This window comes from Dromiciops gliroides, chromosome 2 (assembly GCF_019393635.1).
Source record: "Dromiciops gliroides isolate mDroGli1 chromosome 2, mDroGli1.pri, whole genome shotgun sequence".
In the NCBI taxonomy this organism is placed as follows: domain Eukaryota; kingdom Metazoa; phylum Chordata; class Mammalia; order Microbiotheria; family Microbiotheriidae; genus Dromiciops; species Dromiciops gliroides.
The window spans coordinates 213,235,375-213,252,315 of NC_057862.1; the positions used below are offsets into that span (position 1 = coordinate 213,235,375).

The 16,941-nt window shown below is 37.4% G+C and overlaps 1 long non-coding RNA gene across 1 annotated transcript in view; it reads right to left on the bottom strand.

The window, feature by feature from the left end:
- Nucleotides 1–2,889: 2,889 nt before the first annotated feature.
- The window catches only part of LOC122743261, a 189,254-nt gene continuing 175,202 nt past the window's right edge, over nt 2,890–16,941 (bottom strand). The window contains exon 3 of the long non-coding RNA XR_006354982.1: nt 2,890–4,304. This is a non-coding gene — a long non-coding RNA (uncharacterized LOC122743261). The remainder of the gene's footprint in view (nt 4,305–16,941) is intronic.

Genomic DNA, 16,941 nt, shown 5'->3' on the forward strand with positions numbered 1-16,941 from the left:
TTAAGAGTTAATAGTGTTTTCTGGTGGAGTTGTGAACTGTTCCAAACATTCTGGAGAATGATTTGGAACTCTGCTCAAAGGACTATAAAACTATGCCTACACTTTGACCCAGTGACCACTATTAGATCTGGATCCCAAAGAAAAAGGAAGAGTACCTATATCAAAGAAAAAGGAAAAGAACCTATATGTATATAATATTTATATGAGTTCTTTTTATAGTGGCAAAGAATTGGAAATTGAAGGGATACCCATCAGATTAGGGAATGGCTGAACAAGTTGTGGTATATAATATAATTGTGATGGGATACTGTTGTGTTATAAGAAATGATGAACAGGATGGTTTCAGAAAAATTTAGGAAGACTTATATGAACCAAGGCAAAGTAATGTGAGCAGAACCAGGATGTTGTACATAGTAACAGCAATATTATAATGATGATCAACTGTGAAAGACTTGGCTACTTTGATCAGTGCAACGATCCAAGACAATTCCAAAACACTCATGATGAAGCATGTTATCCACATCCAGAGAGAGAACTGATGAAGTCTTAGTGAAGATTGAAGCATAATTTTTTCACTTTTTAAATTTTTCTTGCTTTTATTTTTACAACATAACTAATATATAAAATATGTTTTGAGTAATTTCACATGTATAATTGATATTTTATTGCTTGCCTTCTCAATGGGTGAGAGAGGGGCAGGAAGAAGGGAAATAATTTGGAACTCAATCTTTTTAGATGAGTGTTAAAATAATTAATGTGTTTTTTAAAAAGAGAGTTAGTATCATTGTGACTGATTTGTATAAATGGGAAGTACATTGGTGGGGAGTCATGAGGTATAGACAGATATGAATGTCACCCCATGTCAAAATTACCTCTATGAATCTGAGATTGAATTGTAGAAATGTATCTGCTCATGACCATTCTCCTCTCCAAGAAAAACCTCCCAGACCTGTTATTATGTTTGTAAGTTGGGTTGGTTAATCAGCCCAGAGAAATAAAAAACGGGGGATGGTTATATATGAAATTCTAATCAAAATAATTAGAAATGCATAAAATATCCATATGTTAACCTACTAAAGCACTACAAGATCTACTTTCTAATCACCACCACCCTCAGCCCCATTCCCTACTGAAGGAATATAACTATGGAATATTCTTTAAAGAAATACAAAGATACATAAGTAATCAGAGAGACAGTCACTGCCCATGGTTGGGTCATACCAACATAATAAAAATGACTATTCAATCAACTTACAGATTTAGTGCTCTACCGATCAAATTACCAAGGAAGTAAATTTTGTACTTCACAAAAGAATAACAAAATTATTTTGGAAGGATAAAAGGTTTAGTATCTTAAGGGAAATAGTGAGAAAAAAGTATGAATGAAGGTGTCATAGTATTATCAGGCCTCAGAACTACATAAAAAGCAATAGACATAAGAACTATTCCATATTGGTGAAAAAAACAAAACCAAGAGAAAAGTAGTTCAATAGAACAGCTTCAATAAACAAGAAGAACAAATCATTAAGAGTAGTAGTCCAGTTCTTAACAAATCCAAGAATATAAGTTACTTGGGGGGAAAAAACCTTTTGTTTTTGACAAGAATCAGTGTGAAAACAAGAAAGGAGCTTGTAAGAATGAGGCTTAGATCAGTATCTCATAGCATATGCCACAACAAGCTCAAAAGGAATATATAGCCTATAAAAAGTTATTTCATTTTAAAAAAAAATTTAAAAATAACAAAATCACATATCTTTCATAACTATGAATATAGAGAGATTTACTAGTCAATAAGAGATAGAGAAAACCATAAAAAATTTTTACTTTTGTCCCCATAAAGTAATAAAAAGCTTTTATACAAATAAAATCAATGAAGCCGGAATTAGAACTACTATGTGCCAAGCACTGTGCTTTCCACTTTACAAACATTATTTCATTCGATCTTCACAATAACCCTGGCATGTGCTATTATTATCCCCATTTTATAGTCGAGGAAACTGAGGCAAGCAGAGGTTTAAATGACTTGCCCAAGATCATACAGCTAGTGTCTGAGACTAGATTTGAACTCAGATCTTCCTGATACCACCTAAATGCCTCAGCAAGAACTCCATGAGTTCACCTGAGAATCATTAGATTGGGATGCTTGGACTTAGATTTAATTTTTCTGATTGTGAAAGTAGGAATGGGTTTGTAAAATGTTGTAACTGGGGCAGCTAGGTGGTGCAGTGGATAGAGCACTGGCCCTGGAATCAGGAGGACCTGAGTTCAAATCTGAACTCAGACATTTAACACTTACTAACTGTGTGACTCTAGGCAAGTAAGTTAGCCCCAATTGCCTCACCAAAAAAAAAAAAGTTATAACTGGAAAAAGAATGAAAGGATCATTTCTAGGTTAATTTACTAATTCTTCATAGAAGGAAAATAATCTGAGAAGTACCTTCCTTGTTCAAAGTCATGCAGTGAGTTACACACAGCTAAAACTGGGACCAACATAGGATCGTAGAGATACCAATGAACATTTGCATATTAAATGAGACTTTGAAATTTTGAGCTAGAACCTTAATTTTTACCCAGAGGTACATCTGAACCTGCTATGTGAGGTATTCTACCTCCACCCCACCAAATTCGGACATATTAATTTGTTTGCTTCCTGGTATGAGCCCAGTTCTTTCTTATATCTATTTGTATTGTGTAATAATTAAAAGGTTCTGAACATTTAGGATTATCTGTGTTGAAGTGGATAAAAAATTCTACCTAGTTAGAGTTTCACAATCTGATCTCATTAGAAAGGAGAAATAGAAAGAAAGTATTAAAAGGAAACCCTTTTTCTTCCCTGTGTGTGTTAATGAGCAAAACCATAGGAGGTCTTGTGTAAGTCAGACTACAGGCGACTATAAAGTACATTTATTGCATGCCAACAGATTCTAATAAACATTATTTAAAAATAGCAACAGACAGTCATTTGTATTATAATGTCATGTACTCTGTTTGTGGTTACACATTTGGGCCTCCTTTAATCAGAGGACTTTGAGAGGAAGTTGGTAAACTCATTTGAAGTTACTGGCACATCCCACTTAATTAAAAATTGTTCCAAAAGAGCATTATGAGTCAAAATAATAATCGTGAACAATTTTGTGCCCTGCAGCCTTTTTAGTTCATCAGGGTTTGCTCATTATTTTTTTAACGGGAACAGCTGAGAATTTTGAAATGAAAAATAAACACTTCATACTTTGAGGGGTCCGTGATCTCAGTGGTGCGAATACCCTCTCTACCAGTGCAGATTGCAGCTCATTCACACCTTCCTATCCTGTTCCAATCCTTCACACCCTTCTAGAAATTCATGAGACCCATGCATTACTGAAGGCTTTCTTTTGGTTTCAAAAAAAAAAAAAAAAAGGAAATGAAAGAAGAAAAACTGGATTGTTGGTGGGTGATTTAGCTTGGAAGTACAATAGGCAAAGTAAAATGGATGCTAAGTGGTTATCTTGTGGATTTAACTGGTGCCAAGGGTCGAATTGGAGAACTCATGCTGCAGATCCCTGCTTTTTCCTGAAGGAAAGCATCAGGAATTGATATTCTGGGCCCCCTAAGTAAAAATGTCTCAAAAAGCCCCTCTGACTCTATTAAGAATGCACAAATGAAGGGCAGCTAGGTGGTGCAGTGGATAAACCATCGGCCCCGAATTCAGGAGGACCTGAGTGCAAATCCTACCCCAGACACTTGACACTTACTGGCTGTGTGACCCTGGACAAGTCACTAACCCTCATTGTCCCACAAAAAACATCTCTATCTCTTCCTCCTCCTCCTCCTCCTCTCCTTCTTCTTCTTTAATAGTCTCCTTGCAATAGTTGGGTGATCTTGGTAGCAATCAGTTGAAGTGTCCTAGTGACTGCCTTGTCTCTCTTCTTGTCTTATTTAGAGACATGCTAGGTCTGTGCCAACAGCATAACCGACCCAATCATTGCAGCCATTTCAGCACCTAAGGGGGATTTCTGCTCAATCATATCAGCTAGGACAATTGGGATTGACTAGGGTAATGCGGAACTAAGAGACAAGAAACCTGAATTCTAGTGCCAGGTCTGTGACTTAGTAGATCTGTGACCTTGGGAAAGTCACTTAACTTTTTGGGGTCTCAGTTACTTATATTAGGACCATAGATTTAGAGCCAGAAGGGAACTTAGATGTGATCAAGTCCAACTCCTTGATTGGACAGACTAGGAAGCAGGCTCCAAAAAGTTGACTTTCCAGGATCACGCAGCTGTTAATTGTCAGGTCTCCTTGCTTCTAAGTCCAGTGCTCTTCATCTGAAAATGAAGAGATGGCATCAGGTTATATAGAAGGCACTTTTGTGGGAGGGTCCATAATAACCCCAGGCAATTAATTACCTGCTAGCCCATCTATAGCTGTAGGGATCATGAAGAATTAATCAAATGATCCTAGGTGAATGCTAACTTGTTCCCTCTAACTATAGCATAATTTGAAGGTAGGATATGGATTAAGGAGAAGTGAATTCAATCAGAAATGCAGGCCATAGTCAAAGTTTGGCACCTCTATTCTTTGTATGACCTCATTACCAGGTATGCAGAGGAGAATTCCTTTGGAAATCCAACCTAAGGCCATCCCTCTGACAATGAGCAGTTATTTTAGGGCAGCTAGGTGGCCCAGTGGATGGAGTGCTGGGCCTGAAGTCAGGAAGACTCATTTTCCTGAGTTCAAATCTGGTCTTAGACACTTAGTAGCTAGATGTGTGACTGTGGGTAAGTCACTTAAACCTGTTTGCCTTGATTTCTCATCTATAAAATGAATCAGAGACAGAAATGGCAAACTACGTTAGTATCTTTGCCAAGAAAATCCCAAATGGGGTCATGAAGAATCACACATGACAACAAAACCTCAGAAAGATTCAGATCCTTATTAATGGGGTACTATTCTATATGCCTATATAATTTCAGTTACTTCTCACTCTCTTTTGTTCTCACCCCTAAAAAAATTCTAGGTCTCTCCTACTCCCCAATTAGAACTTTATGGATAAATATCCACTTGAGCCCAAATTACTGCATGACATCTGGGATCATAGGTAATACCCTTTCCAATCCCCTTGTTAGCTAAGGTAGGGTTGGGGGATGGTAGTACATTCCAATCCTATGCTTTTCATCTTATATGGACATGTAAATCTTATTATTAGTGGATTTTCATATTTTCCTTTTGTTTCAGAATTAATTCAGTTTCCTGTATTTTCCTGAGGTAGTCCAATCATTTTTATTACTTATGTGTACAAGGAAAGAATCAGATCATGGACATAGGTCTCGCAGTCATGTTCTTTCACCTGATGGAGTATAGGTGGCCAATTTATGGTCTTACAACTGAAGTCCTGAGACAGAGAATACATTATGGGTGTTACAGACCTGAAAGGTGAATAGGAGGGTAGTACAATGCTGACACTGAGAAGTACAAAATCAAGACATTAATAAAAAGGCATGGAGACTGAGTTGTGATTGGATAAATCTAGGAAAAAGTGCTCCAAGATGAACAGATACTTTCCATTATATTACTTAGGGATAGTGTTCTTTCTTAAAGAAAAACATTTCTCCATATTTTCTTCATGTTAGCAATATCTACTGTACCCACAGGACTTTGCACTGTCAATATTCTTAGGAGCACAATAAAATAGAGAGGCTCACAGTCCTGATTCCACATTTTTTGTAAAGTGTATCTTGAGTTACCACATAATCATTCATTTGGAGAAAGCTTTGCTGCCAAATGTAGGAGTTGAAATGAATTAGAGAATCTGATCAAATTTCCTTCTCACGTAAAAACTCCTAGAATTCAGAATGCCGTCATTATGATCACATGGCATGTCTATGGATTCTTTTTTTTTTTTTTTTTTTTGCCTTGGCAGTCTCAAGTCTTGGTCCCTGTCCTTTTCCTCTATTTTGGCTCCTTTCATCTTGGCCTTTCTTAGGGGGTGCTGAGTCGTAGTCTTAACCTGCCCCTTTATTTCAGAATCAGAAATCCTGTGGCTTTGGTAAAAGAATAGCCTTTTTCTCTCCCTGACCACTGCTGCTTTATGGACAAAGAAGACTGACTTGCAGGAGAAAGGTCTTTGCTGGGTCTGACCTCTTCTACACAAAGAATGAAAAGGGGGCTTGATAGAGACAGAAGCCTTGCAGGCACCTCCTCTCAAATATGGGAGATGGGGAGAGGAAGAGCTGAGTTTATTATGATGTCATAATCACAACCCAATTACCTCATTCTGCTGTGACTGGAAAAGGGGGGAGGAGGCAGAGGAAGAGAAAGGACCCAGGCCCATTGAGTGTAATGAACATGAAGGTATAACTTTGGGAGGAAGGAGTAAAGGTTGGGCATAAGTGTAATATCCTGTATTCCAGAGCGGTAATTCATCCCTATACCCTGCCTCCTGCCCCTGGCCTAGGATTTTTCTGCCTAGGATTCTGGAGTCCTTTTAAGCAGGCCCCAAGTGTAAAAAAAATCAGCACCTAATTCACCTTTCTGTTTCTCACATTTTATGTTCCAAGTGACAATATTTTCTGTTCTATGGTTCCTTTCAGCTCTAACATCTTATGATTTTGGATATAATCAAGATTAGTAAATGGATTGTTCTGTAATCTATTTCTCTGACAGGAGGTAGAAAAAGTCCCAATTACAGTAGCAGAATTCAAAATTAAAGTCAGGCTCTAAAATTCCTTAATCACCTTCATGTTCTGACCCTCGAATTATACCTCAAGCTGAAATACTTTCCCTCAGAACAACTGTTATCATGAAAGAATATATAGACTCATCACTTTTTTTTTTAAGTGAGGCAATTGGGATTAAGTGACTTGCCCAGGGTCACACAGCTAGTAAGTGTTAAGTGTCTGAGGCCGGATTTGAACTCAGGTACTCCTGACTCCAGGGCCGGTGATCTATCCACTGCGCCACCTAGCTGCCCCGACTCATCACTTTTTAAAATATCCTTTAAGGAGTCTTCAGGGTCATTTAACTCAATCCTATCACTTTAGAGATAAGGAAACTGAGGCCCAGAGAGGTCATGTGACTTGCCCAAGATTGGACTAGACAGCCTTCCACCTCTAGACCCGAGACTTATGATCCCATGTTCACACTGATTGGGATTCATAACCTTTCTTACATCATAGACTCCTTTGTAATTCTGATGAAGCCTAGGGATCTCTTCTCAGAATAATGTTTTTAAATGCATAAAATAAATACATAGAATTATGACAGAAAACTATATTGAAATACAGTTATCAAAAAAATTAAGTTCTTGGATTCCAGAATAAGAATCCCTGATTCTCAATAAGATAGTAAATCTCAGAAGTAGCATTTGTATGTGGGTCCTCTGACTCCAAGTACATTGCTGTTTCCCCTGATAGAAGGAGAGATGGAAAGTGGGAGAGATGGTAAGTTGAGTGCAGTAAGTTGTAATCATGAAATATTGATGTTCTGTAAATGAAAGGGTACCACAGAATTAGAAATAAACTTAACTCGGTTTCCATGCAACTTAACACACATAGTGCTTAATACAGTGTGATTGCTCGATTATGGCTTTACAGAGCTGGAATCACAAGGGACTGTAAAGTTTTCAGGCCTACTGCTAGTGATTTCCTGGAGGGATTTTAGCACTTGGTCACACATTATGGAACATAATACATTGCACTATCTCTATAAATAGATCTTGGCTTCAAACAGAATAACCAAGTCTACACAAGCTATAGGAAGTTAAGAAACGATGAATGTGCTCCATTTATTTGAATTTTAAAAGATGATTTTCAGAAACCACTGAAGATGGTGGTCAGACTACCAAGGGGTCTCTAATACAAGAAAAGTTAAGAATCTCTGTCAGTGTGAACATAGGATTATAAGATCATAGATCTAGAGCTAGAAGGGACTTCTGGGAAGGTCATGTAGCTTTCTTGGATCTCAGTTTCCTCCTATGAACAATTAGGAGGTTGAGCTGAATGATTTTCAAGGTTCTTTGTAGTTCAAAATTGTTGAGCCTGTGAGATGTGCTTTTATAATAAGAGCTGAGTATGAGACAGGCCAAGACTATACAAAGCCATGACAGTATGAAAAGCCTAACCCTAACCAAAGCCCTAATAAGAAAAGTAAAGCCGGAAGAATGAGTAAGCAAAAAAGGATAAAGAGCTATTATGATGCCAAGAATGTGTAAGACACAACTCAGAAGAGAAGACTAGCTCCAAAACACCCATGAGCAAAGTCTCCAGGAAAAATTCAGCTTGACTGTGAGATCAACTAGAAATCCTAGAAAAAATAAAGCAAGAGTTTAAAAAATGTTTTAAAATTATATTATAAATGTAACAAAAGTGATGAAGGAAAGAAATGGAAAAGAAAAGAGAGATTTGGAGGAAAGACTTGGAAAGAATTGAACAAATGAGTACAAGTGGTATAAAGCCTTACTGAAAATTCTAATAGACCAAACAGAAGTCAATGTCTCCCCAAGAGAAAAAGAAATATTAAAATAAAGTAAAAAAAATTTTAAAGAAAAAATGTAAAGTATCCCTTGTCAAAAATAACTATCCTAGAAAACAGTTTAAGGAGATATAAATTAAGAACCATTGAACTATCTGAAAGGTATAACTAACAACAACAAAAAAACGAACCTGAATATAGTTTTTCAATAAAACATGAAAGAAAACTACCTTAACATATTAGAAGAGGGAAAAGTAGAAATATATATATGCATACACATATACACCACATATACACATATATACATATACATGGGTGTGTATATGTGTGTATACATTCATACATACATGTATACATACATATATGTATGTATACATGCACGTGTATATGTATGTATGTATGATATTTTTATATATATGAGAGACATGGGGTTTAGTACTGGACAGACATATCAAGGGATTAAGGGACTATTAAAGTTTAGCTTGACCAACTACTTATCAGGACAGACATACCTAAGAAGTAAGGGGAGATAAAATTCTATAGCAGGAAAGTCAATTTGGCATGACTACGTACCTGAGCTAGGAGACAGGGATTACTCCAAAAGTCAGGACTATCATTCCAAAAGAAAAATCCCCCTGACTCTCAGGAATCTTTCCCCACTACACCTGCAAAAGAAACTCTCCATTGTCAGGTGGTCACCCCATTTATCCTCTATAAAACTTTGGCCTTCTTTCTGTTCTGGGAGGAAGATTTTTCTAAGCCATCTCTTCCCCTTGATGCTAAGTCTTTGACTTCCCTCATGGTCACTTTCTCCAGCACCAAATAAAAGACCATTTTAGTTCTAACTGGACTGTATGCAAGAGTGTAATTCCCTACAGGGGAATATCTAAGGACCCCCACCGCCTATTTCCTCAATTGCAGACACATACACATATGTATGTATACATGTGTGTATAAAGGGGAAAAATACTGAAAGTCACAAGAAAGAGGTCAAGTGCTGTGGAACCACAGTTAGAATCACACAAGATTTAGCAGCTACTAATTAAAAAGAGTGGAGACTGTGGAATACAATAATCCAAAAAAAGCAAAAGATATAGGCTTATAACCAAGAATAATTTACCTAGCGAAACTGAATATAATCTTACAGAGGAAAAATAGACCTTAATGAAAGAGGACTTTAAAGCTTTCCTGCTGAAAAGACCAAAGCCGAGTAGAATTTTGAAATATAAACCCCAAAGTAAAGGGAAATACAAAATGAGAAATACCAGTGAGTTGCTTATATTCTAATGGGGTGAGGGGGAGGCGCAATAGTGCAAGAGTCCCTAATGCTATCAAGGGTCATAGAAGAGTCTAATGAGACAGAGAGTCTGGGAATGATTTTTACTATGTTTTGGTGCTACTAAATGAAGAAGGGAAATGCAAGGGGTGGGAGTATACAAAAGGAAAAAAAGAAGAGCAATAAAGGAGAATTTAACTCATAATTGGAGGTGTAGTCTATACAAACAAGGAAAGGGTAGGAGTATGGAGAGTCATTTGAACCTCATTTTCATTTGAACTGATCAAAAGAGGGTCCAGTAGGCACTCATCAAGATTTTGGAATAGAAATACATTCAACTCTACTGGAAAACAGGAGGGAAAAGGGAGAGGCAGGGAGAGATTATTTATAAGCAAAACAAACCCCAAACTTAGAGGAGGGATTGTGAGGAGGGGTTAAAAAAGTAAGAATTTGGGGCAGCAAGGTGGTGCAGTGGATAAGGCACTGGCCCTGGATTCAAATCCAGCTCAGACCCTTGAAACTTACTAGCTGTGCAACCCTGGGCAAGTCACTTAACCCCAGTTGCCTAACCCCCCACCAAAAGTAAGAACTTTTGATTGGGGTTTAGGTAGGTAGAAGAGAAAAAGAGCAGAGAACTGATGATCAATATGTGCTATAATAAAAAACATTGTAAAAATGAACAATTTTGAAAGGCTAAAGATTTTGATGAATGCAACTGGCAACCATGATTTCAGAGGACCAGTTATGAAATATGTTACCAGTTTCCTGACAGAGAAGTCATGGACTACATATGCAGAATGAGACACACATTTTTGCACCTGGCCAATGTGGGAGTTTGTTTTGCTTGACTATGCATATTCGTTACTAGGGTTTTCTTTTCCTTTCTTTTTTTTCCAGTGGTGGTGGAGTGAATGTGGGAGGGGGAGAAAATAAATGCTTGTTATTTTTGAAATAAAATTTAATTTAAAAATAAATAAGATGACTTTACCTGAAGTGTTCAGTAAATGAGAAAGATTATAATATGGATAATTCCTTCAGTTACCTACTTCACCATTCTTTTAGATTTTAATTAATTAATTTATTTAGAATTTTCCCCATTACATGTATAAAGAAATTTTCACATCAATATTTTAAATTTTGTGTTCCAACTCACCATTATAATATTGACTAAGTTTTTATATTACCCTTAGAGTATGTATCAAATTTTAATTAACTGTAATTGTAACAATTGACATTAGAATATGGCTTTTTAATGTTTACAAAGTACTTTCCATACATTATCTTATTGGTCCTCAAACTTTTTTGTTATTCTTGTTCTCACAGGATAGTTATTCTTTGTCATGAGGAATTATAGCACTCTGAACATTAAACTGTTGCCTCCATGTGAGAGGCAAAAGGTTCTGCATATACAATTTCCTTTTAATATCAACAGCTGTTTTTGTTGAGTGCTTTGAAAGGTTATAGTCTAATGTTCTGATGTTATGGTTTATGTACAATCAGTAAGTTTTGTTTATTTTGTAAATTCTATACTTGTGTTATTATATATGCTGGGTAAGTAGAATTTGTATTGAGCAAAATTATTTCTGCATTGTCCTTTGTCTAAGTTTTGTGTATGTTGCACATACAAGTTATGGGTATGTTCACATGGATTTATCAACATGTAATTCCCAGGGAGGCACGAATCTTGAGAGTGTTTCCTACTATCTCCAAGGGAGACTGAACTCTGCCAGAAGGAGAGCAGGAAATTAGACCAAGAGTCTGGCTATTCTGATCTCCTCAGAGAGGGGATAATGGACTAGAATTATATATATTTGCCACTCCTCCATATGACTGATCCCTCATTTACCACATGGGGAAAAGTTTTTTAGGTTCAAGCCACTTTTTTCTTGTCACTGTTTTGTAACCAAAAAAGGTGTGCTTGTCTCCTTTCTCACCAAATGCCAGTTAGTAAACAAAACCATTTACTGAGCTGAGGATAAGCAGAAGTCAGAAGTTATATAGATCAGAACATACCAGACAATACACAGAGTGAATGAGCTCTCCTTCTGCAAGTGGGATATCTTAGATTCAATCAGAAAGAGAGGATCCCCGATCTTACCTATGGGGAAATATCCCCAAAGTCTCTAGTGAGGCAAACTGGGAATAGGGATACCCCAGCTCCTCTACATGTTAGCTTCTTTTCTGAGTCTTTCTATCCCTCCAGGGGGCCTTACCCCAAAGAGATCCTGGAACTACATATCTTCTCTCAAATCCAGAAGCCAAGAGAAGAATCCTCCTTTCAAGCTGTCTCCAACATCTTTCTTTATGCAGGTGCTGAGCATTTAGTAATCGTTCTCTCCGCCAATGAAGAGAGAATGTCTAATGAAAATGCCTAGGGGGCGGCTAGGTGGTGCAGTGGATAAAGCACCAGCCCTGGATTCAGGAGTACCTGAGTTTAAATCCGGCCTCAGTGTGACCCTGGGCAAGTCACTTAACCCCCATTGCCCCGCAAAAAAAAAAAAAAGAAAAAAGAAAAAGAAAAAAGAAAATGCCTCAGCTTGAGCCCCAGGTTACATCTGCAAGAGTCATAGAGTAATAGAGTTGGAAGGGACCTTCAAAGTCTTATTGTCCAACTTCTCATTTTACAGAGGAGGAAACTGAGGACCAAGGAAGTTAAGTAACATGTCCAAGGTCACATAGTTAGTAGGTGTCAGTGGCAGGGTACAAAGTCAAGTCCTTTCACTCAAAATCCAACATTTTCCCCACTGTGACATGATGCTTTCAGCAACATAACATCCAAAATTTTTGAGCACACTTAATAGCATACTCTTTGAGAACTATGGTACTAGAGCTCCTATTATTGTTCAGTCTTTTCAGTTGTGTCTGACTCTTTGTGACTTCATTTGGGGTTTTCTTGGCAGATACTGGAGTGGTTTGCCATTTCCTTCTCCAGCTCCTTCTACAGATGAGGAAACTGAGGCAAAGTTAAGTGACTTGCCTAAGGTCACACAGCTAGTAAGTATCTGAGGCCAAATTTGAACTTAGGTCTTCCTGATTCCAGGCCCAGCATTCTATCTACTCTGTTACCTAGCTACCTAAGCTACTATTATCCTCATTTTATAGATGAGGAAACTGGTTTTAAGAGGATAAGTGACCTCCCCATAGCTATACAACTGCTAAGTATTTCTGGCAGGATCTGAACCCAGGTCTTTCTGACTCCAAGTATAGCACTCTATACTCTATACCCTAACTCCCCTACTTACTTGGCCCAGTATCTAGGAGGGAACCATGTGCAGAGAAAACCCAGATAAGTCATTTAATTTATGGTACCCTTTCCCTCCACATCTGGAAAATACTAATCTATATTTCTGAAAATAGAAACTTTATAGAAATCACATTCTCATTCAGAAAAATGCTATCAAATCACTTTTTAAAAATAGCCTGTTCAAATCATCACTAAATCGAAATGATTCTTTGGTGGGAAATTTACCTGGAGAACGATTAAGAATGATTCCATTAATGACAAAAAACTGCTTTCTCCAAGAGAAATGAAACTTAGAGAAGTCAGTCAATCGTCTTAATGGTTCCCAAATTCCAGGCACTGGCTCTCGGCCATTCATTCCCTCTATATTTTCTTGCTCTATTTTGAAGAGCTCAGCTACTTTCATGACTTCCACTAACACCTCTACACAGCTGATCCTAAAATCTATTTCTCAAGCCCTTATCTGTCTGCCAAATCCCAGTCCCATATCTTTAGCTGTTGACTGGACACTTCCTGGGTACTAAATTTGAAGTGTTTGTAAAATATCCAGTTCCATTTATATGTTCTGCCATCACTTCAACTTCAGCATATTTAAGATCAAATTGAGTCCCACCCCCACACTTCCATCAAATATTGGCTCACATTCATTTCTGAATTGTTTCTTTTATTTTCCCAATCATTCAGGCTCAAAGCCTCAGATTGGGTCCTTCTTCTACTCCCATCCCCACATTCAGTGAGTTACTACATCCTGTCAATTCACATCTCTCTTCACTTTCCTTTTCTTTCCATTCTCATTGCCAGGACCCTAGTTCAGGCCCTTATCACTTCATGATTAAATGACTTCAACAGCTTCCTCAGTTGTCTCCTTGACACTGGTCTCAGTAACTCAGTGCTGCCATATTGATCTTCCTAAGATAACATTTTTCTTGAAGTTGTTCCTTTGGACAGACTACTAGGGAATCCTGGGAAGGTGGCAATGTAAGTGACTACTAGGGAATCCTGGGAAGGTGGCGACGTAAGAAATTTCCGAAGAGTAGTTTACCCTTCACCCCACCACATAGCACAAGTAAAAATCCCTTTCATATACCCCCAAAAGCAACAACAACAACAACAACAATAACAACACAAAAAACCCAAAATAAATTAAAGAATCCACCACGAGGCAATTCATTCTTAAAGTTGTATTTATTTCTTTGATTGACAAAAACTCATTTTCTCTCCTTCCCATTTTCCCCTAACCATTGAAAGAAAAAGAAAAGCTGAAACCCTTGTAACAAATACCCATAGTCCTGAGTCCGTTTTCTCTGTCAGGAGGTGAGTAGCAAGCTTCATTATTGGTCCTCTGGAGTCATTGTTGATTACCACATTGATAAGAGTAATAAGAAATTTCATAATTGTTAATTTTTACATTATTATTATTATAGTACAAATGGTTCTCCTGGTTCTACTCACTTTATTTTGCATAATTTCATTCAAACCGTAACACATTTCTTTGAAACTGTCCCTTTCATCATTTTTATGGTACTATTACATTAATATACTATTATTTGTTCAGCCAGTTCCTAATTGATAGACACCTCTATAGTTTCCGTAACAAAAACAGTTGCTATAAGTATTTGCGTACCCATGTGCTCTTTTACTCTTTCTTTGATCTTTTTAGTCATATAGGCCTGGTAGCAGTATTACTGTGTTAAAGGGTATATATAATCTGGCAACTTTGGGGGCATAACTACAAATTGCTTTCCAAAATGGCTATGCCAAATCATAGATAAAAAATGCCTTAATGTGTACATTTTCTTATTGTCATCCAACATTTGTCAACTCTGTCAATCGGTTGGGTATGAGGTAGAACCTTAGAATTACTTTAATTTACATTTCTCTAATTTTTGGTAATTTGTAGCATTTTTCCCCTATGGCTATGGACAGCTTAGATTTCTTCCTTTGAAAACTAAAGGCAGCATAGTGACCTTGGAGAAGGAGTTCTGAGACAGATATTCATGCCAATCTCCAGGGAAGCCCTGAGAAGCCAGGGAGCCAGGATGCAAGCTCAGGAGGGTCTTGGACTTGGAACTTGGTAAGATGGGATCTGAGTTAACTTGTAGAATTAACCTCTTCCCCTCCCCAGACACTGAGCTAGTATAAGGTAACCTCCCAGGTTTTGAGGGTGGTATTTGTATATTTCTTCTTGCTATGCCTTTGAAGGAAGTATTCTTTTGTAAGAGCTAATCTGATTGTAAAGGAGTTAAATAGAACTGGAGTATAGGGACCCTTAAAATTGGAGATAACATCATTGGTGGGGGCTTGATTCAATGGCAGAGAGATAAGACACCACTAAACCTTAAGGGTATTGGAGAAATCTGGAGGAGGTGAAATATAGCATGCTCAGAATTCAGGAAGTGAGAGCCAGAGTAGTCACTGTTACATTCAGATAGCATAAATATAAAGTGTGTAAGTATAAATTTATACAAAGTAGTTAAATGCAAGATAGTTTGGGACTGAGAACACTAATCATTGGAATGGTCTCAGGAAAGGCTTCATGCAGAAGATGATACTCGAGTTGTATCTTAAAGGCAAGAATTATATCTTACCGAATTATCTTAAAGTTGTATCTTTGTCATTTAGTCATTTTTGTAGTTGTTTCCAATTCTTTGTGACCCCATTTGGAAAAGATAGTGGAGTGGTTTGCCACGTCCTTCTCCAGCTCATTTTACAGATTAGGAAACTGAGGCACACAGGATTAAGTGATTTGCCCAGGGTCACATAGTTTATAAGTGCCTGATGTCAGATTTGAATTTGGGAAGATGAGTCTTCCTAATTAAAGGCCAAGAGCTCTACCCACTGCATCATGTAGCTGCCCCCCAAAATTATAATTTAGAAGTCTCTATAAAGCAGAGGTAAGAAGGGAAGTACATTCCAAACACAGAAGCTTCAGAGGAAAGGTATAGAAACCAGATGGAGTGTCATGTGTGAGAAACAGAGAGAAGGGCAATTTGGATGGATCATAGAGTTCAGTAGGGGAAGTCATGCTTAATGAGGCTAGAAAGATGGGTTGGAGAGTCTTTACAAAGGACTTAAAAAGATAAAAAGAGGAGTATATATTTTATCCTAGAGGCAATAGGAAGCCAGTGGAGTTGATGGAGTAGAGGAGCCCCATGGTTAGATATGAGCTGACAGAAACTTACTTTGGCAGCAATGGGCAGAATGACCAGTGTGGTGAAAAACTCTAGGCAGAGAGTGCAAATAGTAGGGTATTGAACTTATCCAGGAGAGAGGTATTGAGGGTCAGAATGAAGGTGTAGGTTGAGTGAGAGATGTTGTAGAGGTAGAAATGCTAAGATTGGTCAAGTGACTGGCTAAGTGTAGTGGAAGAGACTAAGGAGTAGAGGATGATGATGGTGAAATGATGAAACTAGATGCCTAAAAGGATGGTAATGTGAAAGGATCAAATGAGATAACATTTATATGGTATTTTGCAAACCTTAAAGAATACTATGTAAATACTAGCTATCAAATACTAGTGATTAGTGCCTTGCCCAGAAATAAAGAAGTTTGAATGAAGGAAAGTTTTGGCAGGGGATGTGGGAGGGATTGTAGAGGGGGAAAAATGAGTTCTGTTTTGGACATGTTGAGTTTGAGATGGTATATCCAGTTTGAAATGTCCAATAAACCATTAGCATGGTGGGCAGGACTGATGCTGAGCAGACAGGGTTATTGTAATGATATTATAATTATTAATAATTAATAATTATTATATTATATATTAATTATTATAAGAATAATAATTCTTGAAGCATTGACTGAGGCACTTATAGGGTTACATGGTTGCCTAGGGTCACATAGCCAATATGTGTTAGAAGTAGAATTTGAACCACATAGAGATGTGCTAGTAAATGTTTAATAAATAGCTCTCCAAAAAAAAGACACTGCACACTTATGTTAATCTGTATTTTAGCATATTCTTTATCACCTTCTTAAG